The sequence below is a fragment of the Thamnophis elegans genome, chromosome 5, assembly GCF_009769535.1.
Source record: "Thamnophis elegans isolate rThaEle1 chromosome 5, rThaEle1.pri, whole genome shotgun sequence".
Lineage (NCBI taxonomy): Eukaryota > Metazoa > Chordata > Lepidosauria > Squamata > Colubridae > Thamnophis > Thamnophis elegans.
Window position 1 is genome coordinate 82218099 of NC_045545.1, and position 12973 is coordinate 82231071.

Consider the following 12973-nt stretch of genomic DNA (forward strand, 5'->3'; position numbering starts at 1 on the left):
GATGATTTTTCTCTATTCAATGCCCATTAGGTTCCACATTAGCTGGGTGCTGGCATTTCAACCTTGGATAATGGATGGAGCAATATGATGGAATTGTTGGGTGAAGAAGTAACATTTTTCAGGAAGTCCAGCTTTTTATTTTATTGCAGACAGAAGTGGGTAGGACAGAGAGAGTTTCTTGTAAGGAAAGATGGAAGAACAATCTATTTAGATTATTTCTAAATACAACTACCACCATTTGGGATTTAGAAATACTGGAAAATGGCCACAGGCTTAGGATGCATACATACATTTTAAAATGAAAGGAACAAAAAGCTAATAGTTCTCTGTTGTGGCCCAGCAGTAGCCGTTGGAGTTGCCACAGACTCCGACAGCGAGGGGCCCTATGAGTCAGCTCTGGAGGATGTGGAGGACCCTGGACAGGGTTTCGACTCCGAGCAGAGCGCAGAGAGACTGGCTGTCCACCAGGTGGCACCTGAGCCTTGGACCAGTGGGGAGGAGACAAGGGAGAGTGATTCAGAAGCCAGCTGTGAGTTGTTCCTGGATGCACGCCATCGAAGAGCTACTAGGCGTCAGGAACAATTACACAATTACAGGAGGTAATTGCACTCAGCTGGCGGTCATTAGGCTTCTCTTTAGACTATAAAAAAGACTGCTGGTGACACGCCCCTCTTGCAGAAGTCAACGCATTGACTAAAGAGAATGTCAGGCTGGATTGCTGCCAAGGTTTGTCTGACTTGCTGCCAAGGTCCTTATCTGTTTGTTTGCTTGGCTTTCAGCCATCAAGATTTTGGCTTTTTGCTATTAAAAGTACATTCTAATTAATCTTGTCTCGGCTTTCGTTACTGGATGGAGGAGGGGGTCAGAACAGTTCTCCAAATTCAGGCTAACTCTACCCACAGAAAATTGTGGACACAAACCTTTCTATTTTTTTAAAAAATCACCTTACTCACTGAAATATTTACTTTTTAACATTGTTCCACCCATTAAATCCTGCTTTCCACCCAAATATTATGTATTCATTTAAAAGTTGTCCATTGTATCTTAAGAATCACGATTTATCTAAATCCTAGATGGGACATAATTAAATTGAAAGTAAAATTAGTTCTGGGGTTGTTATTCCAAGTATTCAATTTATCTTTATGGTGAATATGGGAGAAAGGAACAGTGACATGTGTTGCTATGTTCTAAGATTACCCGTGTCATGTCATCCATCTACCTGGTCCATAGTTATAGGTCAAATTTCTGCAGACACATTGCCATTAAGAAGTACATTCCATACAGAAAGCCTGCACATGATCTAAATCTAAATCTATCTAAATCTAAATCTAGAAGCAGGAAAAAAAACCTGCAATAGCACCAATTTGTAAGAAATATATTTGCCAAGTAACAGGTGGACAGGTGGAAGCCGAGAGCCATAGCCACAATATCAGTTGGAGGTGAATTTGCTATTCCTATTTATTCCAATCAACCCCTTGATTATTTTTGGAGGAAAGAGACTGCTCAATTGGGCAACCACAGTGCCAGCAACTTTTCTTCTATTTATTTCCTTGGATAATTTGCCATCACCATGAGCTGGTTTCCTGCTGACTTTGAATAATTATTATGTGTTAGAATGCACTAGTATTAACAGCAACGGTATTTGTCCACAATAGATCATTCCTAGCACTCTGTGTTAAGTAGATTTCTTGTTTTTTTTAAAACAAAACAAACAAACTAAGCAAGTCACAGATCACAAAAACTGCACCATGGGGCAGAAAAGAAAAATACCTAATTACAGGAATGAATTACTCCCATATACATAAGAGCTAGTAAAAGGAATAATTGAAAAATAAATACAATTCTTAATCAGTATGAAGCTGTGGTGTACTAGTGAGCCCAGCTACATACAATTCAGGGAAAAGGGAAGCTTCATGGAATTGGTCTTTCAGAAGAAGGGATCAAATGAGCTGGCTTCTCCTGTCATCTTTATTTGTAGCACCCTGAAGAAACTCCATCCTACTTGGTAAAAGCTGAGGAAAGTAATGGAGCTGATGTCCCCACAAAACTGATAAAATGCCACAATTTTCTATGTTATCCTTGCCTTTGAGTATATAGTCCTTATTGGGGGAATGGATATTCCAATCAACACTGCTCTCTGACATATCATTCAATCCACAATTTTCCTTTCATCAGTAGCTTAACCATGGATTATGTTTGCAGTTGCTCCAATAAGATACTCTACATAAATTAGTCTTCTGCAATTGCCTCATTTATTTTCCCAGTGTAAAAGAAAAACGGAGTAACCAGTTTATCTTCATGCAGATGAAGAAAAGAGCAATGTCTCACACAAGAGGGTTTCAATACAATTTCAATAGCTACCTACCTACCTACCTCCCCCCTCTCTCCATATTAGTAAAACATACCATTATCTCAGAGGTGGGTTCCTATCAGTTCACACCTATTCGGTAGAACCAGTCCATCAAATATACCGAACCGGTTAGAAGAGGTTCCACCAGTGGACCTGGAAAGCAGGCCACACCTACAGAAGAGGTTCCAAATTTTTTTGAAACCCTCCACTGGTCCTTGGATATGATTATTCTACACTATCATGTTCATATTTATAAAACTCAGTGCCTCTGTGAAAGGTAAGGATGACTACTGCGTTTGTGGTGCAATGAGAACATTGTGTGTGTTGAAGTTGTTTTAACGCAAACCAAAGATGCCTTTTAAAAAACAAGTTTACATCATATTCTTATGCATGCCAATGCTGTGTATGAGGTAATTTAAGGTGGTTCTGACAAGTGTTGTCGGCATCTTCGTATCCGGTCACATGGGCGGCAAGCCACTCCCACAAAGGAAGCCACACCCACAGAGTAGGTTCAAACAATTTTTGAAACCCACCACTGCATTGTCTCTTTCTGAATGGAACATATCATTGTCTCTTCTTGCATGGAAAGACTGATTGACGTCATGATAGGGCTAGTACAAACTCCATCCCAATGTCATTTCACTTTTGAGAAAATGTACAGTTGTAAATCAATCTGGCTTTAGTTTCCCACTGTAGGTTTATCTGAAAATTATAGTGTAGGTTTAGCTACAGGATTATTTTTGCAGTGCAGGTTTTAGTGTGACTCAGCCAAAATCAGTTTAACTGCCAATCACATCTGATCCCATGGGAATCTCAGAACTTTGAGATGCTTTTGACTTGGAACAGAACAAGATACCAAATGGCAACCACTGACGGGCATATCCAGAATGTCTAATAATTGACTGATGATTTATTTTACCTAAGCAGAAAACATGTGTTTAGGCATTGATTTTTCTAGATTATTTTGAGGTGGCTTTTTTTTTTGTAAGACTCAAATAGTTTATTAGGAAGAAAAATACATTCAAGTAACTTCCAGGGTTTATCAAATTTAACCAGCAATTATGGCTTAAGAATCAATTCTAGAAAAAAATGCCTTTATCAAATGACACACTGAAAAACACTGAGCAAACAAAATGTATTTGTTGTGCATTCTAAATGTAATAAAAATATCTCACCCATTGTTTAATTGATGGTAAATTATACATTTATGGGCTTGTATCAAATATATTCTAAAGGGTTTGGGAGAAGGTTCTATGTGTCACTTGAGCTCAGGGCTTTTCAATTTTATCTATTTGTTGAGCTCAACTATATCATTAGTCTACAACCTAAAATATCAAGATAATTTAAAATAATAAAAAAAACCATGTGTTTACAAATTACTCGTAAAAGAATCAAGTTAAATTTGTAACCTGAAAGCTTAGCCTAGTGCCATTAATCTGTTTTAGTGGATGTGAACACCACAGAGTTTAAAATCTATTTGAATATTTTCAATGATATTTTCAAGAAGGAAAATTGGGACCTCCATCGAAGTTATAAACTTCTCAGTTATTTTATAAAACTGCTCATTTTTACAGTGAGTAACCATGTATTGCTTTTGTAGTTTCGGAGCTGTAATTCTATTGGGTTTTGCTCAATAACACTGTTTCCACATTTTGACTATTTGCAGAAACCTTGCCTTAATCCTTGGAAACTATCGTCTTCAGTCGTTTGATTCTACTTCCACATGCTGTCAATATCATTCACAAAAAGACAACACATCAACTATTTTCTAAAGCACCATCTAGGTTGAGCGATTGGGTTTTATGGAAAGCAGACAAAATCCTGTGGAGCTCTTTGATAAGAAAGGTGTGAAAACACAGCGTACTGACTTAGTTACAATGTCTAGCAGCAGGCCTGCTTGAATAACAACCCAAGCAGAAATCACTGGAGTATATATAAACCTCATTGGAGAGCCAGAAAACTGACTTTACCTTTTCCAGGTAAATACTTTGAAGTTCCTTCAGAGTTATCTCTGCTTGCAAATTTTGCAGGGAAAGATTTCCTTTGAATCAATGATGAAAAGCAGGGAATGGCAAGGTGACAAAAAGGGGAAGCTGTAATATTTATGGCACTGTTCAGTACAGTTGTTATGTATTGTGGGGAATATTATTGTTCTTTTACTGATGTGGAATTAATTTAGAATATAAATCTTAGAATCTATTAACTGATATGTGGCATCTTGCTACTTGCAGTCTTTCGTTTTTTCACTTTCTTTGGAACATACTTGATTCCAATTAAATTTTCATTTGATGAGAAGTAAAAAGTACTTCTGGTCTCTAAGGAATTTAGTCTTATGTACTGTGTGGGTCTTTTTTTAAGAAATAAGGTAAAAGTAAAGGTTTCCCTTGCACATATGTGCTAATCATTCCCGACTCTAGGAGGTGGTGCTCATCTCTGTTTCAAAGCCTAAGAGCCAGTGCTCTCCAAAGACGTCTCCGTGGTCATGTGGCTGGCATAAATATATGCCAAAGGCACACTGTTACCTTCCCAGCATTATTTATCTACTTGCATTTTGCATGCTTTGGAATTGCTGGGTTCACAGAAGCTAAGATGAGTAACGGCATTCACTCCGTTATGCGGCACTACGGATTCGAACAGCTGAACTGCTGACCTTCTGATCGACAAGCTCAGCATCTTAGCCACTGAGAAACAAATAGAACCAAAAGTGAAACCCATACAAAAGCTTTTGTAAGTGAAGCAATTATCAGCTAATAATAAACACACTAAGAAGGCTGAGATTGTAGGTAAATATGATAATTTGCCAACATGCTAAGTATACATGCACCTTCTGTGGAAAGTCCAAAAGGAAAAGAACAAAAACAGGCATTTGGTATGGTGGTTCAAGTATGAAAGTAAAGGCTGGTGAAGCTTGGATGTACAACACCACTTCAGCAGACACAATGAAAACTGCTATTATAAGACTGAAGAAGCTCAAAGACATGCCCCCCCCCAAATTAAATAATTCTCTTTAATGTTGGCAACTGATATCTTCTATTTAGAAATAAATTCCATTGGTTTCAGTGAAACTTTCAAACCTGGAACCCATATTTCGCATTAGGCCTTGTGGCCTGCCACATTTATTGCTGTGGGAAACTGGGAGGGGGAATGCATTGGAGTGGGGTAGATACAGTCAAAATAACATTCCTTTCTCTAAGAATCAAGGACATCTTGCCCTGTACCTGGAGTGGCGTGATTGGGAGGCATACCTAGTTGGGATGGTGTCTGATTGGACCATGTGATGGACATGTGGGTGCTGGGCAGGGGCTCGGACTTTCATTTGGGTGGGGAAAACCTGAAAGCTTTCAGATTCGGGTTTTCCCAAATCTGTGCCAACATGACATCTCTAATAAAATGGAACTTTGAGGAACCTCAAGCCTAGGAGTCTTCTTTCGTTGGGGGTGTTACTTGGAACCCTGACAGACTTTGCTCCAGAAAAATGGGTCCAGAATTGTGCCACAACTATTTTCAGAGTAAAACACCTCCTGGAAACCTGTATTTAAATTCCACCACAATTAGATCCAGCAAATTCATATACTATTGATTGAAAGCACATTGTAAATATTAAGTCTCCAAATCCCTGATTCTTAGTGCTTATGAATTGCTAAGACTTTTTGCATTTATCCCAAGCTCCTTTTTGGGGGTTTTGTCTCTGTCTGAGAGTTTTGAGCATTATTTTGATGAAAGTTGATGGATGATGGATGGAACCAATACAAACTTTAGGGCTGGGAAAAAGGTATATCTGGTAGATTTCCTCTTTTATAAGCATCTTCTTCCCAGTCTCTATAACTGGAAATTCACTTTTATTGTTCACAGTGACCTTATGACATGGAGTTGATTCTGGGGACTGGATTCGTTTGGCTTACAATTTTCTACTGAATCCCAGGAGAGTTATTGATGCTGGTCCCACACATATAACCTGCTTAATTGGGTCAAGATTCAGCATGCCATGTGAGCCAGGGAAATAATTCAGAGGGGAAATTTTCACTCGAAGTATTTTACTTGGAGAAAACTTGCAGAAAACCAGTTCTCTTCCACCAATTAACTTCTTTATTTTGTATTAACTATTTCCTAGACAGTTTAATTATCCTTTCTGTCATTCATTATCAAGATAAAGTCCAGGAGAGGCCCTAAGAACAGAGCTTATTTGCATCGTTATTGCATTAACTATTTTTTTCCTTTAAAAAATTCCAAAAGTATTATAGATATCGCACACACACTCAAACCCATCCGTGCCCATGTTGATGCATGCTTTACATTTATAAGTATCATTTGGCATTTATAAGTATCATTTGACAAAAAGAGGAAAGTGTTAAAATTGTTTTCTCTTTCCTGAAGTGTGAATGATGGAACAGCAATGGAAAATGAGCTGTAAAACCATCCTTTTCATTCTATTCATTTTATTTATATATATATATATATATATATATATATATATATATATATATGTATGTATGTATGTATGTATGTATGTATGTATGTACGTACGTACGTACGTACGTACGTACGTACGTACGTACGTACATACATACATATATATATATATATATATATATATATATATATATATTTATATATATATAAATATATATATATATATATATATTTGTTATATTTATGCTGATAAATAAATAAAGGGAGACTAGTATAGATCTATTTCAAGCTATTTAGCTCTCATCAGCTAGCCATACCCAAGTTTGGGAATCGAACCTGTGCTCTATTGCCTCCCAGGCAGGGAGTTAACCATTTGAGCTACAGAGAACGACTCCTTTATCAGCCAGCCAGGGTCGTTCTCTGTAGCTCAAATGGTTAACTCCCTGCCTGGGAGGCAATAGAGCACAGGTTCGATTCCCAAACTTGGGTATGGCTAGCTGATGAGAGCTAAATAGCTTGAAATAGATCTATACTAGTCTCCCTTTATTTATTTATCAGCATAAATATAACAAATGTAACAAAAAAGGCAACAGTAAAAAATATTGGGTTTCTGTCTGGATGGTCTCTTGTGACGAGCCTAATGACAGAGAGTGGAAGTGTGACCTTCCTCCCATACTTGGGCATACCAGGGGTTGTGACTTTAAGTATATATATATATATATATATATATATATATATATATATATATATATATATATATATATATATATATATATATATTCAAAAGTGCTCCTTTTAAAACAGTTTCATATTTGATAGCACACATTATTTTAAGAGCCGGTTCATATGAATATCATCTTTGCATGAAATGTTCTGCTGTTGTACAGCAAAAAAAAAAAAAAAAAATACAATCTAATGAAAGTTTCATTCTTATTATGTTCAAAAAAAGCCCCTGGGATTAGATTTCTCAAATTTGAATATTCAGGGGAAGATTCCCATTATTAAAAAAAATGGAAATGCTGAATTCTGGGGTTGATCATTGCTTCTAATCTCACAGGGTCTTTGAATGTTGCCGTCTCATAGATAGATCCTATTGAGAGGATCCATATAACTATGCTTTCCTTTATTGTATTAACCCACATCTGTGTTGAGATGAAAAATGATTGAAAAAAATACCACTCTGAACTTTTTTACATTTCTGAGCACTGGATGCCATGTCAAGCCTATTTTAGAGGAGCACCTCTCCAAGTGATATAGATTGAAAACCTGAACCACATTAAAAGAGGCAATTCTGGGAAAATGTAATCACATGGATAAAAGGCTAAATAGGTTTCTATAATAGAATCAGCATTGTTTCATGCTTGAAAATGATGAAACATCTCGTCCAGGTTAAGGAAAAAGTGGAGAAGAGAGAAAATCATTAATAGATATAATCTATAGTACAATAGACAGTTTAACTAAAGTGGGCTCCATATGCAGAGATTACAATTCCAAATTCTTGACTTCGTGCCTTTGGGTTGCTGTTGTGGAGAATTAAATGTAATTTTCAAGAACTCAAACTTTAGATTTTGAGCTACCAAAGAGCTGTGCAATGCTGAGGGGCTGAGTTTTGAAAATAGTTATTCTTTGAGGTTGTTTGCTTGCAGACGTTTCATTAGTGAACTAGATCACATCATCAGTGCCACTGAGTGGGGGTTTACTTTTGGTTTATGGGCAGTAGCTTCCCCTGCTACTTTTGGTGGGATTGGGGTTTCTCCCGGCAGTTCTTTGATTAGGACAGTGGTTCCCAAACTTGGCAACTTTAAGACTTGTGGGCTTCAACTCCTAGAATTCTCTAGCCAGCTCTGCATTGAAGTCCACAAGTCTTAAAGTTGCCAAGTTTGGGAACCACTGGATTAGGATATTGCTTTCTGCTTGATTGTTTGCCTGGTGTTAATCAGTGGTTATCTGGGTGTAGGCTGCTGTAGAAGTTATTTTCTGGTTTTTTATTTTCTTTGGGTTTTTTAATTCTCTATTTTGAATGGCATGTAAATTATTTCTATGTGTCTGTTGTTGGCTAATTTGTCTGAATTGCCAAGCTTCCAGGAATTCCTTAGCATGTTTGGAAGAATACAATGAATACAGTTGGCAGGCTCCTCTCCTCCTTCATCAGCCACCTGTTACGATGACCTTGGTTCCCACAGGAAAACCTTCTTATTTTGACTATTAGCTTCCTTCCCTCTCTTGGGCTTCATGGCAACTATGAGGTAGCACAAGACGGCTTCAGCCAGGTTCACTTCAGAGTTGACAGGAGTGAGCAGTGAGTTAGCCGTGAGTTAGCCTGCAGTACTGCATTCTAACCATTGCGCCACCACAGCTCCTATCATCTGAGATGTCAGAAGATAAATAAGGAGTTTCTGGCACATGAAGTCCAGGGGTGGTATTGAAAACTTACTTTCCCTACCGGTTTGCAAATGTGAGCACGGACACCAGTGGTGGGTTTCAAAAATTGTTCGAACCTACTCTGTGGGTGTGGCCTCCTTTGTGGGAGTGGCTTGCTGCCCATGTGACCGGTTGGGAGTGGCTTGCTGCCCAAGTGACCGGATATGACAATGCCGACGACACTTGTCAGAACCACCTTAAATTACCTCACACACAGCACTGGCATGCATAAGAATATGATGTAAACTTGTTTTTTAAAAGGCATCTTTGGTTTGCGTTAAAACAACTTCAACACACGCAATGTTCTGATTGCACCACAAATGCAGTAGTCATCCTTACCTTTCACAGAGGCACTGAGTTTTATAAATATGAGCATGATAGTGTAGAAGAATCATATCCAAGGACCAGTGTTGAGTTTCAAAAAAATTTGGAATCTCTTCTGTAGGTGTGGCCTGCTTTCCGGGTCCACTGGTGGAACCTCTTCTAACTGGTTCGGTAGATTTGACGAACCGGTTCTACCGAATAGGTGCGAACTGGTAGGAACCCACCTCTGATGCACACGTCCACACGTGTGCTTGTGCACACATGTGCTCAGCCTTCTGTGCATGCGCTTTGGCTTGAAAACGTGCCTAAATAGGACGGCATAGAGCCGGGGCAGGTGGGCAGGCCCACCCGCGATTTTCACTACAGGTTCAGATGAACCAGTCCAAATCAGTTGAATACCACCTCTAATGAAGTCAATTCCAAAAAGAGGTAAGTAAGGCTTGCTATAGGAAATAGTTGAAATTGCTATCAGTTATTTATTTATATGACAAGGGACAAATTTGGATGCTCTGTTTTGTTTGCAAAGGAATGGGAAGTTGAATGAAAAATTTGTTTCATGCTATTGGGAACCTCAGAGAATGTTTAATTAAGGCTGGTCGCACTCGTATTACTACTGATGGTAAAATTCAGCAATTGGAAACTAACATGTAGAGTGTGGGTTTTGTCTGAAATTGACAGGATTTTTAGTATAAATTTAAATGGATGGCTAAATCTCAAACGATACATATGTTCTTCTTGGCTATATCCCCAGAACTGTTTGCTTTCTCCAAACTATGAATGGCCAATTGTTAAACATCACTGGAAAAATAAATCTGCATCTCATTTGGAGAAACTGACTGCTGATAGGGGTTTGTTTGTCAACATTTAAATTGTCTTTTTTAAAGAGTCGCTTCTAGGCTTTTCCTTTTATTTAAATTTATGATTGTTACACACTCTGAAAGACTCTGATGGCTTACGATATTCAGATGTACAATTAAGACAGAAGCATGAAACAAAATCCGAAAGCCCTGTATATAACAATAAAATAATAAAAACAAGAAGAGTGCCACAGATACATCATCCCCAGACCTGAGAACGGAGCTAGGTCTTAAAAATCTCCTGGAACTCCAGAAGATGACATACAGAGGTGGGTTCCTACCAGTTCACACCAGTTCAGTAGAACTGGTTTGTCAAATCTATCGAACCGGTTAGAAGAGGTTCCACCAGAAAGCAGGCCACACCTACAGAAGAGGTTCCAAAAATTTCTGAAACACACCACTGATGCGCGTGCGCGCATGTGCGCACGCACACACACACACACACAGACAGACAGACAGACGGACAGACTCATACAGAGAGAGAAAGAGAAAGAAAGGAAGAAAGAAATAAAGAAAAAAGAAAAAAGAAAGAAAAAGTGAGAGAGATGAAAGAAAAAAGGAAAAAGGGATAGAGAGACAAAAGGAAGGAAAGAGAGAGAGAGAGAGAGAGAGAAAGAAAGAAAGAAAGAAAGAAAGAAAGAAAGAAAGAAAGAAAGAAAACACATGGCCGGCAAGCCACTCCCACCAGGTCACATGGCCGGCAAGCCACTCCCACAAAGGAGGCCACACCCACAGAGTAGGTTTGAATTTTTTTTGAAACCCACCACTGATGACATACATATGTCTGAGGGACTATTGTTCCAGAGGACAGAGTCTATCATAGAGAAGACACAGGTCCTTGGTTCCACAAAGCGTAAACATTTTATTGAGGAGACTTGAAGCTCAACTATCCTTGTACCAGTGGTGGGATTCATTTTTTTTACTATCGGTTCTGTGGGCATGGCTTGGTAGGCGTGGCAGGGGAAGGATACTGCAAAATCCCCATTCCTTCCCCATTGCTGGGGGGAAGGATATTGCTAAATCTCCATTTCTACCCCACTCCTGGAGAAAGGATACTGTAAAATCTCCATTTCCACCCCACTCCTGGGGGAAGAATACTGTAAATCTCCATTCCCTCCCCCATTCTAGGGGGAAGGATACTGTAAAATCCTCATTCCCTCCCCACCATACTAACCTGCTTTCCAGCTCTGTTCTCCTGTGCAGGGCAACAGAAGAAGACCCAGCCAATCAGCTGGGACTTCAGAGGCAATGAATAGATGTGGGCGAGGCCAGTCAGAGGTGATATTTGCAGGTTCTCCAAACAACTCAAAATTTCTGCTACCAGCTCGCCAGAACCAGTTAGAACCAGCTGAATATCACCTCTGCCTTGTACTGTTATTCATCCCCTAATCATAGGTCCATCTTAGCTATGACTTAATTTTGAGAACTACTGCAGCCAAAGGGATAAGAAATTCAGACTAAAAAATTAAAAGCAGTGCTTATGCAAAGCAAGTCTTACTGTGTTATCAAGCATCCTAGAATCTAGTCACTTTGCTAGAGTAGTAACCATGAACCCTAAGAAGCTTATAGCAAATACAACAGTCAAGTCTAATATCATTTCTAAAACTACCAATATTGGCACTTCCACTTTATTGTTGTAGTTGCTGTAACAACCTATTACTTTCCAGTGAAGGGATACAGGGAACCTCAGAGCATGCTAGCTTTCCTCATTCAGTAAAATGTATACTGACAACTTTCCTAAAATATGTCATTCAATAAAACTTTCTACAGTATTTTTAGGAGTAGATGGGTGACAGCTGACACTGATTTCCTTCCTTCCTTCCTTCCTTCCTTCCTTCCTTCCTTCCTTCCTTCCTTCCTTCCTTCCTTCCTTCCTTCCTTCCTTCCTTCCTTCCTTGTTAGCAACATGGTTGTTAAGTGAATCTGGGGTTTTGTGTGGGAAGAGATGTTTGTTTTTTTGAGGGCACTGGAGTCATGGATGGGGGGAGGGGGTTACCTCAAGCAAAGCCAAGAAATGGAGAGTCATTTTTAGTTGTTTTAAATTTTAGATAGAGAATAGATAGATAAACATGTATAAAGCAAAAAATAAAATAATAAAATAAAATAATAAAATAAAATAATAAAATAAAATAATAAAATAAAATAATAAATAAAATAATAAAATAAAATAATAAAATAAAAATAAAATAATAAAAATAAAATAATAAAATATAAAATAAAATAATAAAATAAAAAATAAAATAACAAAAAAATAAAAAAATAAAATAACATAATAAAATAAAAAATAAAATAAAATAACATAACAACATAATATAGAATATAAAATGAAATAAACCTATAAACCTATAAACCAATCAACCAATCAACCAATCAACCAATCAACCAATCACACAGCAATACAACAATACAACAATACAACAATACAACAATACAACAATACAACAATACAACAATACAACAATACAACAATACAACAATACAACAATACAACAATACAACAATACAACAATACAACAATACAACAATACAACAATACAACAATACAACAATACAACAATACAACAATACAACAACACAACAACACAACAACACAACAACATAACAACATAAC